This window comes from Schistocerca nitens, chromosome 2 (assembly GCF_023898315.1).
Source record: "Schistocerca nitens isolate TAMUIC-IGC-003100 chromosome 2, iqSchNite1.1, whole genome shotgun sequence".
In the NCBI taxonomy this organism is placed as follows: domain Eukaryota; kingdom Metazoa; phylum Arthropoda; class Insecta; order Orthoptera; family Acrididae; genus Schistocerca; species Schistocerca nitens.
This window is the reverse complement of record NC_064615.1, coordinates 885823748-885841345: the sequence shown is the minus strand read 5'-3', so window position 1 is coordinate 885841345 and position 17598 is coordinate 885823748. Positions and strand designations below refer to the sequence as shown.

The window sequence follows — 17598 nt, the reverse complement described above, 5'->3', positions numbered from 1 at the left end:
TTAGCATAATCACTGTAGAATCTTACGGGTATCTCGTCTGGTCCGGATGCTTTTCCGCTACTAAGTGATAGCAGTTGTTTTTCAATTCCGATATCGTTTATTTCAATATTTTCCATTTTGGCGTCCGTGCGACGGCTGAAGTCAGGGACCGTGTTACGATTTTCCGCAGTGAAACAGTTTCGGAACACTGAATTCAGTATTTCTGCCTTTCTTCGGTCGTCCTCTGTTTCGGTGCCATCGTGGTCAACGAGTGACTGAATAGGGGATTTAGATCCGCTTACCGATTTTACATATGACCAAAACTTTTTAGGGTTCTTGTTTGGATTGTTTGCCAATGTTTTATGTTCGAATTCGTTGAATGCTTCTCTCATTGCTCTCTTTACGCTCTTTTTCGCTTCGTTCAGCTTTTCCTTATCAGCTATGATTCGACTACTCTTAAACCTATGATGAAGCTTTCTTTGTTTCCGTAGTACCTTTCGTACATGATTGTTATACCACGGTGGATCTTTCCCCTCGCTTTGGACCTTAGTCGGTACGAACTTATCTAAGGCGTACTGGACGATGTTTCTGAATTTTTTCCATTTTTGTTCCACATCCTCTTCCTCAGAAATGAACGTTTGATGGTGGTCACTCAGATATTCTGCGATTTGTGCCCTATCACTCTTGTTAAGCAAATATATTTTCCTTCCTTTCTTGGCATTTCTTATTACACTTGTAGTCATTGTTGCAACCACTGACTTATGATCACTGATACCCTCTTCTACATTCACGGAGTCGAAAAGTTCCGGTCTATTTGTTGCTATGAGGTCTAAAACGTTAGCTTCACGAGTTGGTTCTCTAACTATCTGCTCGAAGTAATTCTCGGACAAGGCAGTCAGGATAATGTCACAAGAGTCTCTGTCCCTGGCTCCAGTTCTGATTGTGTGACTATCCCATTCTATACCTGGTAGATTGAAGTCTCCCCCTATTACAATAGTATGATCACGAAACTTCTTCACGACGTTCTGCAGGTTCTCTCTGAGGCGCTCAACTACTACGGTTGCTGATGCAGGTGGTCTATAGAAGCATCCGACTATCATATCTGACCCACCTTTGATACTTAACTTAACCCAGATTATTTCACATTCGCATTCGCTAATACCTTCACTGGATATTATTGAATTCTTTACTGCTATAAATACTCCTCCACCATTGGCGTTTATCCTATCCTTGCGGTATATATTCCATTCTGTGTCTAGGATTTCGTTACTGTTCACTTCCGGTTTTAACCAACTTTCCGTTCCTAATACTATATGCGCACTATTTCCTTCAATAAGCGATACTAATTCAGGAACCTTGCCCTGGATACTCCTGCAGTTTACCAATATTACGTTAACTTTTCCTGTTTTTGGTCTCTGAGGACGGACGTTCTTTATCAACAATGATGATGTTCTCTCTGGTAAGCCGTCAGGTATTTTATGCGTCTTGTTACTGTCGGAAATATGAGTTGCCCATTGGAGTTTCCTTTACTGCTTGCCTTTGGTGGAAATCGGCGAATAGGAGACTAAGCGGCGACTACAACGTAGCGTTGTTTACTAACTGCCTAGTATCGACTAGGGCGCGTCAGCTCTCCCTGTTTACCCTCCGCCGCTGTGGCCTAGCGCGCGCCTGTTGCTCTGCGAGAGCTGTCCTTCCGCAAAGCTGTCACTGCTGGCAGCCAAGACGCTGGAAGTCGGTGCCCGTCTTCTCTATTCATATTGTCGGGTCGCTTGGCTGTTTCTATAGTCTCTCTAATCTTCCTCCTCAAACTAAACGGCTGCTCCGCCAGTACGCGGGCCTCTTGAAATTCGATCTTCATTCTGCACTGTTCCTGATGTTCTGCCACCGCTGATTTGTTGTATGGTTTGATGCGGATATCTCTCTCGTGAACGAGATTTCCGAAAGCAGTGGCTGAAATGCAATTTTTGTGGTTCAGTAGACTCAGAACATACAGTTTAATGTCCTGTACCAGTTTCATGTCAATGGCTACCGTGGTTCCTGAAATACAGGGAAGCCAAGTCACTAAAGTTAACATTGTCGGGATAGGGCGTTGCAACTCCCCTTAACTGTTAGTGGATCTACACTGAAACGTATGATGAACTGAATATATGTTCCGTGACACTGAAACACACAAGAGAAGCTGTTGCCTGCGCAACGGAAGGGCTTTTCTGACCTGCAATATTACCTGAGATACAGGGTGTTAAAAAAAGTGACACATATTTTGAGAGGTGGCAGTAACCATGAAAACAAGAAAAAATGTCCAATAAAGTAGGTTCTACACTGCATAATTTAAGAGCTATGAGCTCTTCTTCATCTTCGCTACTGTGAAACACACATCTTCATCTAGAACAAATATTAATAGCTCTTAAGGTACGCATTTCAGAGCCCATGTTTACTGGACTTTTTTTTGTATTGATGGTTACTACTTACTCTAAAAATATTTGTCCCAATTTTTTAATCGTCTGAATCCGCACCTGAAAAAAATCATGCTACTATACAATGCAATTGCGGTGATTTGTGCCAGGTAGTTTTCCGCTGGTAAACGGGAAGTGTGGAGCCGTAAAGTGAAATAAATCAAAATTTTATTTCAGTATCACTTTTATAATGGAACTTGGACAAATATCTGGTTACAAGGTTCATTTACATTATAAGTTTGTAGTGCATGCCTCTTTAGAACAACACTTCAGTAACGACCACAAGCAGGCAAGCATACATTGCAGAACCCATGGTAATACAGCATCACATGTATTCGTCGAAAGTCTTTTTTACATCAACACGTTTAGATTCTCAGAAGGAAAGGGTTGAGACATCAACTTCCTGAGCACGTACTTGACGAGAACTCACTGGCCGTCCGTTAAATATTGAAACATATCAGATACCAGTGGGTGCTTAGAATGAAAATCTGACTCCACATAATAATTAACACGATAAGTTCTCGTATGAGGTCGAAATAAAGGCCCAAATAGAGTGGCCCAAGTGCTAAGGTCAACGTGGCTACCGTGAAGCAGTTATCAAGCCAACGATCGGCTAATCACGAATCTTATATCAAAAGCATAACTCGAGATATCACTATTCTGTCCTAAGAGTGTTACAAAATATCATACATCGTGTCACTCGGAAAGCGTCTGTACCCTTTTAGCACATTCAGCACACAGAGGGCAGCCACCATAGTGGTAGCATCCATCGACCAGAAATCCAATGTGTGCTCCCGTCATATTCTCCCTGTCCCGTAACTTGACCTTAAAACCTCTTACATCAGCTATTAACAACGTCATCAACCTTACCACTGAGGGCTACCCCATTCAGATACAAACTTCTCTGATTGATTTAGCAGACGATAGCTAATGCCGCAGTGAGAAAAGTGTATTCACAAATAAAACTGCAATTACGTCTCATATCTTGTTTTCTAGGACGCTCCTTTACTGAGAATGACATTACGTCACAATTTAAAAACCGTTGATACCGTTGGCCTTATGTGGCGAAAGGAGTGGGAAACTTTATAGAAATTCGTTTCCTGAATGCCTCCTATAGTATGTGCCGTGACTGACAGTCATCGGAGAATATGGTGTGCACTCTTGTTTCACTTATGCGGCAGGTGGATAGCGCAGCGGCAGTTAATCGCCGGGAACGAGTATACGAACGCAAGATTGGCAGGACATCGATAAAGCGCAGTCAGCAGCATTCTTACTGTATGTGAAGAGTGTCGCTGAACCTAATTAGTAAACATTTTTGCCGTGTTCGTGTTCAGTATGTCTTCTACAACACCTGCTTGGCCCAGGATGCGTTAAGCTCCTCAAGATAGATGCAGGAGACCCATATTGTCAACAGTTTTAGGATTGTGACATAATTTCATGCTCACTAGAACAGTCGTGACGAAATATAATGGACCCTGGACAACAACGTACACCAATAGTCCCACAAGTAGTCCACTGTGATCGTGGCCGAAACACCGGTTTTTTCTAGTGATGGTCATTTTACAATATGATGCGTCACCGTACCCGGAACACTTTTATATTACCTGACGATTCCTTCGTTCGATAGTGGTGGAGACGTTCACTGCCTCCAGGAAAAGTCAGTGCTTAGAAAAATGGAAATGAGCCTTTGGAGTCATTGGTCAGGAGGCCCCTTGTGGGGCAGGTCCGGCCGCCGTGGTGCAGGTCTTATTACATTCGACGCCACATTGGGCGACCTACGCTACGAATGGAGATGAAATGATGACGAAGACAACACAGCACCCAGCCCCTGAGCGGAGAAAATTCCCCGACCCAGCCGGGAACGCAACCCGGGCCAATAGGACGGCGATCCGACACGCTGACCACTCAGCTATTGGGGCGGACAGTGCTTAGGAGAAACTTAATAAGATCGCTTTTCCTCATTCAAGTTGTTTAGAGTTTTAGAAAGAGGTTGTTTCAGTCTCGCGCTACCTTCATTTGGAGCTGACTCCATTGTGGAGGATACAGTGGAGGACACTGATGCTTGTGAACCTTCAACATGAAGGTACAGGGTACTCCAAAAAAACACGATTGAAAATGTGTTAACGTCCTGATTTCACTCGTATTGATATAAATACAATTTTTCCATATTGCAGTAGCACAAATATTGCATTCCAAGTGAAAGTCTGTTTACTAGAAATAAAGAAGAAGCAGTATGGGATCACTGACCTTGGATGAGTGTATATTTATCGTAAGAAAATCTTATGAGAATAAGTGCAGTAATGTCACTGTTCGACGGGCATATTTGTCAGAATTCGAAAGGAAAAGGACACTTAGTAGTGAAGAGGCTACCGCACGGTAAGTTACAGTACTCGAAAGTCGCAGTGATCTTGAAGCCATCAGATGGTCGATGTTCTGGTCCTCATCTCACTCTGATTTTCATTGTTGACAGGTTGATGGCCAGATTTTAACCTACCGGTAGTGTTTGGGATTCAAGAAGCAATGTTTCGGCTCGAAAATCCACAGTCGTTGCTGATGACAACAGTGAGCGAGTCCGCTCATTCTTTGAGGATCAACCAACGACATCCACTCGACAGGCGTCCCAACAGTTAAGTTTATCCAAAACATCATTACAAAGGCTAACGAAAGCGGTTGGGTTGTGTCACTACAATATCTAAATGTGCCATCGACTCAAGGAGAGGGACACTGTGCGGTGGAGATATTTCGCAAACCACATGATCGAACTTAAAAGTGGTACCATCAGTGAACACAAGACCTGTTTTAGTGCCAAGGTCCATTTTCAGTTGAATGGGTGTGTGAACAAACGAACCTGGCACCACTGGGGTACGGAGAATCCTCGTCTCAGTGTCGTCTCGCAACTGCATCCACAAAGGATCACGGTGTCGTGTGCCACGACACCGGATCATTGGTCCGATATTCATCGACGGTAAGGTCACAGGAGTGAAGTATCGAGAGTTACTGGAGCGCCACTTTGGCCCAGAAGCGGGCTGTCTCAACAAGACTGGCCGTACTGGTTCATGCAAGATGGGGCTCGACCTCATAGAATTGCTGACTTCTTCACGTGACTTGAAAGCCGGCCGGAGTGGCCGTGCAGTTCTAGGCGCTTCAGTCTGGAACCGAGCCACCGCTACGGTCGCAGATTCGAATCCTGCCTCGGGCATGGATGTGTGTGATGTCCTTAGGTTAGTTAGGTTTAATTTGTTCTAAGTTCTAGGCGACTGATGACCTCAGAAGCTAAGTCGCATAGTGCTCAGAGCCATTTTTGTGACTTGAAATAACGTTTGGTGAGCTTTTGATTGCATTGGACGCAGAGAAGTTCACGGGCGAAGAGATGGAGCGACTCCCCTACAGTCCGGACCTCAATCCGTGCGACTTTTTCTGATGGGGCTACATCAAGGAAAGAATCTATATGAATCCCCCATAAGCCGCTGGAGGACATGAAACCGGAGATTAAGCACATGAGTCCATCACACTACAACGCTTTATGACAGAGGTTCGGAACCGATTGTATACAACTGTGACCGGAGACAGTAGATATTTCGAGCATCTTGTCACTCATATTCATATTAAATGTCATTCATATTTGTATTCAGTAAAATAGGCTTATGTTCTTGCATGTTGTCTTTTTGCACGACCATCGCTTACCTTCTATTATGATTTTTGGACCAGCCCTGTAGCCGCTTTTAGTGTGTTGGAACAAGTTTTATCCTTGTACTTAGGGCAGAAACTTAAGGAAAGGTGACGGGGTTCAGTTTATTGATTACCACACCATGCCACAATGCCTGTCTACATCTACATGGGTACTGCGGGCTTTCAATAATAAAAACAAATGATGGTGGCCCTCAACTACGTTCCCTCTGACTCAGAGTTGAAGTATTAAAAGTTTTGGCTTGTTTCGTTGTCTAGGGGCTGGGATACGTAGTTGCCACATTACAAGCCAGATACTGATGAGTCTACAGTATACAATATGAATATACATATGAATGGAATTGTCAAAGGTTCCTATCACTCGGAAATTGCGAATTCTGAATGTAACATAGAAATTTACAAATGAAAGATTGCAATTAAATAAAATCTGCAGGTACTGTTTTTAAAGACTTTAAATGCTGAGTACGATAGCAGAAGTACCTTTAAGAATGCCGTTTATTACTGCAAAACACTTATTGGTGTCGATGGTCCAGCAATTGAATAAAATATAAGTTGAATAACAGGGAAACAATAGATTCCTACTTCACCTAATTAGTTATGAGCAACACCGCAGCTCGCGAGATATTCACTTCTAAACGCATACTACGTCTTCACTGCAGAAGCCACGGAAATCTCACAAGTGCACAAGTCGACGCTACGACATATTTCTATCTCCCGCGACCACGCGCGAACTGCTCAACACTCTCCAAGTCTTTCCCACGACCATACGTCGCTGGTTCCCGTCCAGCACTCCTTGTGTCCTGTCCAGCACTCCTCTCCCACTTCCACCCACTCTCCCCATTAACGAGCGCTGTGATTGGCTAGAGCCCTCCCGCCATTTCTCCAAGGCAACACACACTCACAAACATATTGAAATACATACAAAATACTGGATTTACATTTAAATAACATGAAATTAAATAAATATTCCTACGGTTGGACCATAAACACGCTCTAACACACAAGTTATTTTATTTTCGCTACCAGTTTCAGCAATTCAATATGCTATCTTCATGCCCCATATGCACTTCTCAGACATTGTCGATATAAGCCTACTTGGGCCATCTTCTTCTGAATGTCGTGAATTCTCAAATGGTTCCTTCGTAGACTTGACTGCAACTAAATTTGCAGCCAGGTCTTCGAAGGAAGCACTTGAGAATCCACGAAGCACCAAGAAGTGAGCTAACCCAGCTGGGCAGTTTACCGTGAAATGTATCGCCAGGACGTATTGCGTGTTCAGGAGATATCTTCTTATCGCTACTCGCTGTTGTATTGGCCGGCGCAGCCGTTTGGGACCCTCTTATGTCAGCAGATGCGCACTACATCACGGCTCGACCCGTGCTCCTCAAATGTGTGGCCGACTGTGCAAAAGTAATCGTTGGCATAGTTGATGGTGAGCAACAGCCCCGCCAAGTTTGTTGTGGATCGGCTCGGTACTTCTTGGTGCAGCTCTTTTTATGACCACGAGTGTATTTTATTAATGTAGCTCTTGATTCGTTCAGTCTCTAAAGTTTCTCCTTCTTGTGTGGGTGTACGGAACACAATGAATGAATCACCCAAACTTCTGTGGAGCATTCGTAACGTACCTTTGTCTTTTGCGAACGCTGACCAATCAGAATGATATGTATATCTTCAAAGTCTTTGGACCAGTCACATATTTGAGAATATACTGGATGTTTGGATATTTGTTGCAGTGCAACACAATATCGAGCGCTATCCGATATAAGACCTGCCTATTGAAATACATACTTAGTTCAGTGTGAAAAGGGCGAGCTGAGTTTCACACGAGAACGATTCCCAAACCTGAGCTGGTTTATGGACTACAACTTTTTTAACTCTCTAGCAAACTCATTTTATTGTAGACAGGATGTGTTCAAGGACCGTGCAGCATGTTGACGTAAGGGATTCTGGTTTATAATTTTGCTCATCCGTTATTTTTCCTTCTTATTTTTGCGAGCGCTCACTGTGTTTTGGGCACTTGGGTCTGCTTAGGGTGTGTGAGAAATTCGTGAGAAATCCAGACTAAGAAAGGGACCAATATTGTAGGGTGGCTTCTGTGAATCCAGATTGGAATTCCGTGAACGCCAGGTGGATTATTCTTTTCTTTCTGTTTCACCAGGAACGTTTATGAAACTTTCTGGAATTGATGAAGAGTTTATTACTCTGCTCGCTAATTTCGTATTCCACTGTAGAGTAGTTATCAGTTAGTGAACGTACTTATACACCCTCAAAACATTATTCCCGAGAATATTCTATGTGATGTGTGGTTCCGACGCTTATTACACTCGTTGACCTGTTAATATGTGAAAATACTTCCCATTCGACACCTAATTAATTTTAGCAGAACCGTCCAATACTCATCGCTCTTTACGTAGAACTCGTGAGGCATAATTGGCTGGCGACCGCGGGGAAAATGCGGAGTACAGAGTGAATAATAGGGTCGTTGACGGTATCAATTATTTGCCCACTTTTTATTTTCCTGTTATCTTTGACTGCCTGTGAATTTACATTTCACAAAATAAATTCCACCATCAGCATGGCAATTATTTTAATTTGTGACCGGCCGACAAAACTGTGTAGAAGCTTCTGAGTTACAGCTTTGGCTCTGGCAATCGAAGACAGCGCAAGCAAGAAGAGGATGCCTGCGGCTGTTGGCGTGTCGACGGCAGCGAGGTTATCAAAGACGAAGCAATTAATTAATTAATTCACACATCGGCTTTCACAATTGCCACTTTGAAGGAGAACCTTTAGTGATGCAGAACCACTTATACTACTCAGCCGCTGCTTTAACTAATAGTGTGCACTAAGCTGTTACGAACTGTGCGGAGTGGCCGTGCGGTTCTGGGCGCTACAGTCTGGAACCGAGCGACCTCTGCGGTCGCAGGTTCTAATCCTGCCTCGGGCATGGATGTGTGTGATGTCCTTAGGTTAGTTAGGTTTAATTAGTTCTAAGTTATAGGCGTCTGATGACCTCAGAAGTGAAGTCGCATAGTGCTCAGAGCCATTTGAGCAAATTGTGCAGGAAAACTACTACTGCGTGAATTTTCTCTTGTCTTAGAGTTTGTCCCGCCGTACAAGGCCCTCTGCTTTTTATAATCTGACAACTTTATTTCATGTTCATTTTGTTGCCACATGCTACAGGCTGCGTTAGGAGGTGGCGTGAGGGGTGGGACGCGCTAAGTGGTACAAAAGTACCCTTGCCTGGGTGCCGCCCAACTCAATAGTTATAAAATCCTATGATTTTCACCAAAGCGCCTGAGCGCTGGAGGTTCTCACTGAACCTGATGGGTTATTTTTAAAAAATATGCTCATATGTAACTATTGGTTAAATTAACGCAAAATACTATTGTTTTGTATATATAGCATATCCAACACATCAGACAATGTGCAGTAAAAAATAAGTGCAAGTGTTGCAATATTATTTTTGTGAACGTTGTATCATGCAAGTTATTTGCTGATGTCTTAACAGATCTTCTATCATCCGACCCCTCCTCTTGACAGTGTTTTCCGTATATTCCTCTCCTCGCCGATTCTGCAGAAAACATCCTCATTCCTTACCTCATCAGCCCACATGACTTTCAACATTCTCTTCTACCACCACATCTCAAACTCTTCTATTCTCCTCTGTTCCGGTTTTCCCATAGTCCATGATTCACTACCAGACAATGCTGTAGTCCGAACGTACATTCTCAGAAATTTCTGCCTCAAATTAAGGCCTGTGTTTGATACCAGTAGACTTGTCTTGGTCGGAAATGCTCTTTTTGCAAGTGCTAGTCTACTTTTTATGTCCTCCTTGCTCCGTCCATCATGGATTATTTTGCTACCTAGGTGGCAGAATTCCTTGACTTCGTTTGGTTTGTGATCCTCAATTTTGATGTTAAGTTTATCTCTGCTCTCATTTCCGCTACTTATGGAAATGGAAATGTCGTGTGGCTAGGGCCTCCCGTAGATTAGACTGGTCGCCTGGTGCAAGTCTTTCGAGTTGACGCCACATCGGCGACTTGCGTGCCGATGGGGATGAGATGATGGTGATCAGGACAACACAACGCCCAATCCCTGAGCGGAGAAAATCTCCGACCCAGCCAGGAATCGAACCTGGGCCTCTTGGTATGACAGTTTGTCGTGCTGACCACTCATCTATCTGGGCGGACTCTGCTACTTATTATTACTTTAGTCTTTCTCCGACTTACTCTAAGTCCATATTCTGTTCTTATTAGACTGTACATTCCATTCAGCAGATTCTGTAGCTCTTCTTAATTTTCACTGAGGATAGAAATGCCATCAGTGAACGTTATCGTTGATATCTTTTCACCTTGAATTTTAATCACAATCTTGAACCTTTCCTTTACTTCCGTCTTATCTTCTTCGACCTACAGATTGAACAGTAGGGGCGAAACACTGCATCCCTGCCTTATACCCTATATAATCAGAGCAAGTCGTTCTCTCTTGCACGTATTGCATATTACCCGTCTTTCCCTATATCGTACATCTATTTTTCTCAGAATTTCGAACATGTTGCACCATTTTACATTGTCGAAAGCTTTTCCCTCAATCTTGCTTCTATTATCATCCATAACGTCAGAAATGCCTCTCTAGTGCCTTTACCTTTCCTAAAAACCAAACTGATCATCATCTAAGAGACCCTCAGTTTTCTTTTCCAGTCTTCTGTATATTATTCTTGTCTGCATCTTGGATGCCCGGGCTGTTAAGCTGATGGTGCGATAATTATCGCGCCTGTCGGCTCTTGCTATCTTAGGAACAGTGTGGATGATGTTTTTCCGAAAGTCTGATGATATATAGCCAGTCTCAATATTCTACATACCAACGTGAGTAGTCGTTTTGATGCCACTTCACCCAGTGATTTTAGAAATTTAGAAATATACCTAGGGAATGGTGTTTGTATGAAAAGTATGTGAATAACATCAGTATTCACAAGCAAATCGATTTATGGCCAGAACTATTCTAAAAATATAGTTTCTTACATTAACTAAAAAAGGTAATCCGAACAATAATATGCTTGTAATTTGAAATTTACTATATTATACAAGGAAGAAGACTTGGATATATTGCACAGGAATAATGACATACTAATAACAAGAAATTGAAGCTAATAAACATTATAGTTTTACTACTAGAAGGTTAATACAACTTCATCCAACATTGTTTATTCTTGTCATTAATGTTTTTGACGAATCATGTCTTGCTGTTGCAGCTCTTCTTTCTATTTGCTGAAAGCAACAGATAGTGGACCACTAGTCAGTCATATTTAATTTCTGATGTCAACAGAAAAGCTTAGAAATCTTTTGAAAGGATATAGTGAGTCTGTATTTCTCCTAAAGTGATCATTGTCAGACAGCTATTTTCAGATTAAGATTCAAAATGTTGGAGATATCATGCTATGATGTGCGACTTCTCACTACTGTGTAAGAATTCTATGTTTCATTAGCAAAAATACTTTTTAAACTTTACATAGTGGTTATAATGCGAAATTATATAAAATCTATGCTTATGCAATATTTAATTCTTGTTTATGTAATATATGATGAAAATTATTAGCTATTGGCACTCAACAGACTCATTTCAATTTTTTCTCTGTTTGAGAGGTTTTCTCAGATAACCTGTATTTAAACTTAATTCTAAACTTGTTCTTATTGTCTATCAGTAGTTTTAATTCACTAGAGGTGATGTGAATGTCTTGAATACCGCAAGGTTTTCCAGTTTCTAAGAATAAAAAGCGGTTAGGGTATGAGTAGTAGATATCTTTTTTTGCTCCAGTACTATAACAAATTAGTTTCAAATTTCAAATACTTTCAAAGTATTTCAAAGCAGTTATCTACGAAAACTGTCGTAATTTATAACAGTTGTCATTTGATCTAGTTGCTTAAACGACTGTCTGTTTAAAAGTTGAAAATATAGACCATAAATAAGACTCATAACAAGTTTTAAAGCACAAATATCATACAGAAGTGCACTAGGACATTGTTACATATCAGTGACTGAATGCAACTATGCAAAGCAAAAGTTTCTGGCCTTTAATCGGAAATACAGCAGTCATAGCCAGTAAATTGTTTTTCAACTTGAATGTTGTTGTTGTTGTGGTCTTCAGTCCTGAGACTGGTTTGATGCAGCTCTCCATGCTACTCTATCCTGTGCAAGCTTCTTCATCTCCCAGTACCTACTGCAACCTACATCCTTTTGAATCTGCTTAGTGTATTCATCTCTTGGTCTCCCCCTACGATTTTTACCCTCCACGCTGCCCTCCAATACTAAATTGGTGATCCCTTGATGCCTCAGAACATGTCCTACCAACCGATCCCTTCTTCTGGTCAAGTTGTGCCACAAACTCCTCTTCTCCCCAATCCTATTCAGTACCTCCTCATTAGTTATGTGATCTACCCATCTAATCTTCAGCATTCTTCTGTAGCACCACATTTCGAAAGCTTCTATTCTCTTCTTGTCCAAACTATTTACCGTCCATGTTTCACTTCCATACATGGCTACACTCCATACAAATACTTTCAGAAATGACTTCCTGACACTTAAATCTATATTCGATGTTAACAAATTTCTCTTCTTCAGAAACGCTTTCCTTGCCATTGCCAGTCTACATTTTATATCCTCTCTACTTCTACCATCATCAGTTATTTTGCTCCCCAAATAGCAAAACTCCTTTACTACTTTAAGTGTCTCATTTCCTAATCTAATACCCTCAACATCACCCAACTTAATTCGACTACATTCCATTATCCTCGTTTTGCTTTTGTTGATGTTCATCTTATATCCTCCCTTCAAGACACCATCCATTCCGTTCAACTGCTCTTCCAAGTCCTTTGCTGTCTCTGACAGAATTACAATGTCATCGGCGAACCTCAAGGTTTTTATTTCTTCTCCCTGGATTTTAATACCTATTCCGAATTTTTCTTTTGTTTCCTTTACTGCTTGCTCAATATACAGATTGAATAACATCGGGGAGAGGCTACAACCCTGTCTTACTCCCTTCCCAACCACTGCTTCCCTTTCATGTCCCTCGACTCTTATAACTGCCATCTGGGTTCTGTACAAATTGTAAATAGCCTTTCGCTCCCTGTATTTTACCCCTGCCACCTTTAGAATTTGAAAGAGAGTATTCCAGTCAACATTGTCAAAAGCTTTCTCTAAATCTACAAATGCTAGAAACGTAGGTTTGCCTTTCCTTAATCTTTCTTCTAAGATAAGTCGTAAGGTCAGTATTGCCTCACGTGTTCCAGTATTTCTACGGAATCCAAACTGATCTTCCCCGAGGTCGGCTTCTACTAGTTTTTCCATTCGTCTGTAAAGAATTCGTGTTAGTATTTTGCAGCTGTGGCTTATTAAACTGATTGTTCGGTAATTCTCACATCTATCCACACCTGCTTTCTTTGGGATTGGAATTATTATATTCTTTTTGAAGTCTGAGGGTATTTCGCCTGTTTCATACATCTTGCTCACCAGATGGTAGAGTTTTGTCAGGACTGGCTCTCCCAAGGCCGTCAGTAGCTCCAATGGAATGTTGTCTACTCCGGGGGCCTTGTTTCGACTCAGGTCTTTCAGTGCTCTGTCAAACTCTTCACGCAGTATCGTATCTCCCATTTCATCTTCATCTACATCCTCTTCCATTTCCATAATATTGTCCTCAAGTTCATCGCCCTTGTATAGACCCTCTGTATACTCCTTCCACCTTTCTGCTTTCCCTTCTTTGCTTAGAACTGTGTTTCCATCTGAGCTCTTGATGTTCATACAAGTGGTTCTCTTATCTCCAAAGGTCTCTTTAATTTTCCTGTAGGCAGTATCTATCTTACCCCTAGTGAGATAAGCCTGTACATCCTTACATTTGTCCTCTAGCCATCCCTGCTTAGCCATTTTGCACTTCCTGTCGATCTCATTTTTGAGACGTTTGTATTCCTTTTTGCCTGCTTCATTTACTGCATTTTTATATTTTCTCCTTTCTAACTAAAAAACTACTAACTCCGTCTACAGGCCGCAAGCGACCCATCGGGACCATCCGACCGCCGTATCATCCTCAGGCGAGGATGCGGATAGGAGGGGCATGGGGTCAGCACACCGCTCTCCCGGTCGTTAAGACGGTTTTCATTGACCGGAGCCGCTACTAATCGGTCGAGTAGCTCCTCAATTGGCATCACGAGGCTGAGTGCACCCCGAAAAATGGCAACAGCGCATGGCGGCAGGATGGTCACCCATCCAAGTGCCGGCCACACCCGACAGTGCTTAACTTCGGTGATCGCACGGGAACCGGTGTATCCACTGTGGCAAGGCCGTTGCCCATATTTTCTCCTTTCATCAATTAAATTCAATATTTCTTCTGTTACCCAAGGATTTCTACTAGCCCTCGTCTTTTTACCTACTTGATCCTCTGCTGCCTTCACTACTTCATCCCTCAAAGCTACCCATTCGTCTTCTACTGTATTTCTTTCCCCCATTCCTGTCAATTGTTCCCTTATACTCTTCCTGAAACTCTGTACAACCTCTGGTTCTTTCAGTTTATCCAGGTCCCATCTCCTTAAATTCCCACCTTTTTGCAGTTTCTTCAGTTTTAATCTACGGGTCATAACCAATAGATTGTGGTCAGAGTTCACATCTGCCCCTGGAAATGTCTTACAATTTAAAACCTGGTTCCTAAATCTCTGTCTTACCATTATATAATCAACTTGAATATATAACAATATCCATAACATACAAATGTGATTTTGAATTCTAATTCAGATCAATAGGCACATAAAAAATTTTCAAGATTCTGTTTTAAATATTAATTTTCCTTATATGCAACCATTGTGAAAGTTACAGAACATCTTGCACGCAATTATCCTAATGATTGTTGCATCATGTATGACTTACACAGAAAAAGTGAATTAATTTACTGAAAATTTGATTTATTTTTCCTTCTGTTTCTGAATATCAAATTATAGCAAAGTAAGAATTATTTCCACTGAACTGAAATAAGATGCGTTAAGGTCTGAGCATGGGAAGATTAATAATGGATCAGGCTGGATTCCACTAGGAATCATTGTTCTCAGCAACTCTGAAATGATTATAATCAAGGATTAGCGAAGTCAATCACATGTCAATCTGTATTTTATTGCAGCTAGCGAGTCAAATAGACCCATAAAGCTTGTATAAGCACATGGTGTTAAAGCTGCTTTAAAGTTTCCATAGCTCAATTCCGTGTGCATTGATTATAGACAGTTTAATGTCCTTCTGACAACAGGTTCTTATAAAAGCTTTCTGAGTATATGACACACTACTAACTGTACTGGTGATAGCTATACTGTAGCTGAAATCTAACTAGATCTACAATAAAATAATGGTTGACACGTGCTGTTTGCTGTGTTCATTCCTGCTTTAATAATGGATGTTGTGTCAAACCCTTAGGTACACCATCGGTGATTGACACGTATTAGGAACACAAACTGTCATCCTAATATTGGGAGTCACCTAACAGGAATATTGGCTTCTTGTTACTTAAGTATGAAATAAAACATGTAATATTTGTTTCTTTACTGCTACAAAATTTAGGTTGTGGTAAGTACGAATACAGTCAAATGTCTTCCACATGTCCAGGAACGAAGTGCAACTATTTATTATACAAGAATGGTTTTGATAATTTCATTTATCATGCTAAGGATGCTATTACAAATACTAACTGAAAATATTTGCGATATTACAATCACATATAACAAAAATCTTTTTATTGTGAACTGATGGCTCTAATTTCATTTATTATGCTAATGATATCATAACAAATACTTCCAGTGTGTGTAATTTCATGTATCATTCCGTTTTTTCCTCTAATAATCCAATCTTTCTTAGCTTTACTAATTTCGCTGTGGACTATCACATAAATATTTTATTTTTTTCATTGAATTATTAATTTTAGACAGAATATTTCCCATTTTAATATCGTATGTGTACTTTTTATAATCTTTCTGTGCAGCTCTCTTTCCTTATAATGTGATACATTAATGGCCTTTGTTTTTCATCTTACACTATTCATTGTTCTTGAACATCTGCCGACATCTATGTAATCAACAAAAATTTTCTTCCTTTCATTAACAATGTTCTCATTAAAGAATTTGCATAATACCGTATTTTGTCCCCAAAGAAAATAAGAAATTGCTCGAGTATGCAGTCATTTCTTCATTTTAAATATATTGTAGCATAGGAGCCATAACCAGTCATGGACAGAAAGATTCAACTAAAGCTTTAATCTGTTACAAATATTAACAGTATGGTAAACTACTCGCCACTTTGCCTACTGGTGAATGGCGAAAACTACGTTACAGCATCTTGAAAACTTTTTGGAATCTCAAGTTACCAGGTTACGGGCATGAGATGAGCGTTTGGCTTTCTTAGGAGCTTTTATGATGGTAGTATAACGTAGGAAAAGTGTTAATATAATAGGAAAAACAAAAAAAAATACTAGTGACATTAAGCTTGAATAAAAATTGAATAAACTAGTAGCAATTCCTTACGTAAAACAACTCCCATTACTATATAGTTAACCATCTTGGAGATTTGTCGCGTAGGTATGTGAAAAGCGAGAGCGTTGAGATAGTGCAATAAGACGCACTCGATAAAGAGTATAACTTACCGAGAGACCTGTAGTATAAATCATGAACGGTAGCGAGAAATGTTTTTGTGTTGAAAACAAAGCTATTGGTGGAGACAATGATGCTGGTGGAAGCTACACAACCGAATGTTATTCGTACGCGTATTACATCTCAGCATGTGAACATGTGAACATCCTGCGCTTTCTCCATTAAATGTAGAAGAATTTCTAAATTGTTATGTTTTGAAAGTAGGCGAATAATCTCATCGAACCTGAACAAAGAGTTTCTGTGCTGTTTCAGTTGAGCTGTGTGTCTGTTGCAGCTTTCTTTTATCTTCATTCCCAGTTTACAAGCATACCTCTCCCAGTCTGCCCGTCTATTTCCCTGTCTGCCCAGATTAGGTTTAGTCTCCATCTCAAATTACGCCGACTCTAGTGACAGGACGCTGGAATGAAAGACTTGACGGACGAAAGGTCGAAATTTAACATTTCGTCCATGTTGGTGATGTGGAAACAGATAACCCTGTACTAAGGGTCGACGAATGAGAAGATGGACAGCGTCTGAGAATGCTGCAGCTGTGTTCTCTGGCATAAGTCTATCCTGTCATCTGCCGCTGCCCTCGCCAGGACACAGATAAACGTCACACACCCATTCGCAGTTCTACACTCAAGTGAAATTGGCTGAGTACCAGGAAGAGATCAAAGGCATTACTGAGAGGATGCCGTGCATTTAATTCAGCCAGGTTCAAACGTGAGTGATTACATTTCGCTGATATCTGTGACGAGGAGGGTTGGAGACTGTTTGATCTTTCGCTTAACTGAGTAAATGCATGTCCGTGTAAATAGGGGTCTCTCCTG

General features: G+C 41.1%; 1 pseudogene; it reads right to left on the bottom strand.

Annotated features, from left to right (window-relative positions):
• Positions 1–14340: 14340 nt before the first annotated feature.
• LOC126238195 (5S ribosomal RNA) lies at positions 14341–14457 on the bottom strand (annotated as a pseudogene).
• Positions 14458–17598: the final 3141 nt, after the last annotated feature.